We start from the raw sequence: 3,621 nt of genomic DNA, 5'->3' as shown, positions 1-3,621 counted from the left end.
CGTATGTGCACCATGTATATCTGTGGTGTCTATAGAAACCAGAATAGGGGTAAGTCCCTGGGACTGGAGTTTTGGATGATTATAAGCCACGATGTAAGTTCTGGGAACAAAACCTGGGCTCATTGCAAGAGCAACAAGTGATCTTAACTGCTAAGCTATCTCTTCATCCTCTAAAATGTTTCACTTTTAATTTGAATAAACTATTGAATTTTTTCAGAGCTTATAGATTGAATTTCAGAATTATTCACCTCTGACATTGAAAATAGTCCTCTTACTCACTGGAAATGTGTGGACTATACTATATGCCTGAGCTGATGCATGATATAGTTTAATTACACAGTCTCAGAGATGTGGAAAATGTGGAAAAAGAGAGTTAAAAAGAAGTATTAACTTCTAGTGCCTATTTCTTTCATATGTATAGTTATATGTAGCATACATTCCTTTTTCCATGTTTTGGACATGGGCAAATAGATTTGTCAAAGATTTAAGGCCAAATCATACAGAGCTATAGAAAGTCTCAGTAAAACTTTTAAGACAGCAAAGTTTCTTAGTAATAGCCCTAAAGTCTGCGAAGTGTTAGACACTGTCCTAAGAGTTCATGACATAAGAGTTAGTAAAGAAAAATTCTGCACTTCACAGATGAATTCACCTGAGGAAGATGGGTACAAAGAGGTTAGAAAGTAAGGAACTGCCGTATTTTTTGAAATGTTGTGTGCTGGGGTTGACTGAAAAAAAGAGAGGTCTGAATGAGTGACACGTTCAAGTTTTAGATAGTTATGAAATGCCATTGTGAAATGTGAAATCTGAATATTATCTAAGGGTTATTCAGGAGAATGCAATGAGATGCCCTAGGGTCATGTGTTCTAGTTGAGACTTTTTCTGGAATTGGACTTGACAATATAAGCATTTCAAGGTCAGCAGGGTGAGCAAAGAGAGGAGAGCTAGGAACTGAGCCTAGAAGACAGAAATGAGTGATACCTGCCTGACAGGACTGAAATTTCAGTGAGAAAGGGGAATCATTTGATTTTTGTTGTTTAAAAAAAAGAACAAAGTATATAATTTCTGGAACTTCTAAGAAAAACAAGAAAGACCAGAGATGTAGTGTAGTGACAGAGTGCTTGTTTAACATACACAAGGCCCTAGCTCTTAAGATAAGAAAGGAAATCTCCACAAATGGGTATTATGAATAGAATATTTCAGAAATATACATACAGAGTATTAAGAGAAACAGAATAAGGCACAGTGGTGCTTCATTTCTTCATAAGTCTTCTGTGAATTCCTCTTTGTGTTGTTTGTACTATCTAGAAATATCGGAAATGAGCTGGTGAAATGGCTCAGCAGTTATGAGCACCGGCTGCTCTTCCTGAAGGCTTGGATTCAGTTCCCAACTCCCACAGGGCAGCTAGCAATCATATGTACCTCCAGTTCTGGTGATCTGATGCCTTCTTCTTACTTCTGTGGCCACTACATGACACTGGTACACCAGTCAAAACACTCAAAAACATAGAAAAAAAAATAATAAAGAAAGGAAATAATCAAAATTGTGAGGAATAAAATATGAAGAAGGTCCCCTGTTTTTAGTGGTTTTCATATCTTTCTTGCCTCACACATTTGGGCTTCAGTTGTTTTCAAAGGCATAGGCTAGTGCTCTGACTTTCTTCTCTGCCTCTTGCTTGAATGACATGAAGAGTCTCTCATGCCCATCATAATATACCTGGACATACTTCCAGACTTATACATATTCTCCCATGTGGTGGAGGCTTCCAATATACTGAACCATAAGTTGAAGGCCAAGGGAGCAAATGTTTCTCAACTGAAGTATCACAGTAGGAATTCTAAGAGCTACTTCAATTTCTATATTGTATATATGCACATTGTACACTTCACCATATAGTATTTGTGTGTGTAGTGCATATATTGTATCCTACAATTCAGAATCTCACATTTGCAGGGTATTTTCTCTTAGCCATTACTCTTATAAAAGCTTTAATTGCAAGATTCCATAATTCTAGCACCATCTCTCACCTTGTCTTCTTGTTTTATGTGCCCCTGATGTCTTCTTTACACACTGTAGGGAAGCTTTCTTGGGAGGGCTGTGACTCATGCCTCTGCTCCATGATTCCTATATTGAGAATCATAAACTTAAAGTTTCATTGTTTGGTAGTAAATGAGAAAAAAAATGTAACTTTGTTTCACAAAAAAGGATATCTCACATATTTTGTAGACTCCTTACTGTTTGAATGAAAAGTTTCATAGATGTCTGTTAGATCTGATTCATGATATCATTTTAACTTGGAGTTTATATATTTAGTTTTTTCCTGAATGATATGTCATTGGTGAGGGTGGGGTTTGAAGCTACACGTTAGTCATTGTTTTGTGGTCAATCTGAGGTTTTAGGTCTAGTGGTGTTTCTTTTTTGAAATTGGGTGCCCTGATATTTGGTACATAAATTTTTAGAAGTATAATATTTTCTGGGTAGAGGTTTTACTTTTAATAAGCATGAAGTATCCTTCATTATCTCTTCTGATATATACATATACAAATAAGAAAATAGTTTAAATGGAATTACCCTACAACAGGGGGCCAAAAAAATGACATCTTATCTTGGAAAATAAAAATCTTAGTACTAGCAATGTGTTACCTGTTTTCCAGTTGTTAGCCAATGGATTATTCATAACCCGCAAACATTATAAACTATTGTCACTAGTCTTGGTTATGTTCCAAAATTTAGAAGTAAGTCCCTATTGCTGAAGAGAAAACATACTTGGGTCAAAAAAATGGAGAAATAAAGCAGGTGTTGACATGCAATTTATATCCCTACTGGAGAGCTTTCCTGGCTCTAGAAGGTGGTATGCTTGTTAATGGAGTAGAGCAATAATCACCAATTTTACTCAACTGTGAATTTACCATAACTATTGGCCTGGGAAGACATGTCCGTGAGTGCAGTAATAGCATGAATGTTATGGGATTAACCAAATACTTTTGATTGGATATAAGTCGTGATCACCTAGATGGAACCCATAACTGGCACCATTATCAGGACCAAGAATATGCAGTCAGATACTTTGTAAGCCTTAGGGTAGAAACTGCTATTAGTATTCTACTAAATGGACACAGAACTTAATGACTCCAAATGCCTTATTGCCATCCCCATAGATTATTGAATCTTTCAAAACTCATCAAAGAACCTATTCTTGTAGTAGAAGGCAATTATCACAGAAACCCATAACTGGTCATTGTGTAGGAAATAAGTGACTTGGGGGTATTCATTCCTACACGAAACATGTTTGTAACACCTTATCACCCGTGGTTCAAGGATTTTAGAAGAAGAGTAGGCTAAAAAAGTGTAAGAGTTAGAGATCATGAATGGATTTCAAGGAAATTGTATTTCAAAGATAGTAAGTTAGTTGCACAAATGAACTCATAACAATTGTGACAACATGATAAGGTTTTTGAAAACTCAAACCAGTCAAAAATCCCAGCATGGAGATGTGGGCATGAGTCTCATGAATTCTCACTACTAGCTAAGAAGCTAAAGGCATATGACAGCTGCTGGAAAAGGAAGACTCAGTTTTCTTTAAGGCTGTGGGCCCTGGTAGGTTGACCATGCTGGAAGTCTGA

Source organism: Nannospalax galili, unplaced genomic scaffold (genome assembly GCF_000622305.1).
Source record: "Nannospalax galili isolate Female #2095 unplaced genomic scaffold, S.galili_v1.0 scaffold51, whole genome shotgun sequence".
Lineage (NCBI taxonomy): Eukaryota > Metazoa > Chordata > Mammalia > Rodentia > Spalacidae > Nannospalax > Nannospalax galili.
The sequence above is the reverse complement of the archived record's forward strand: the minus strand, read 5'-3'. Positions refer to the sequence as shown.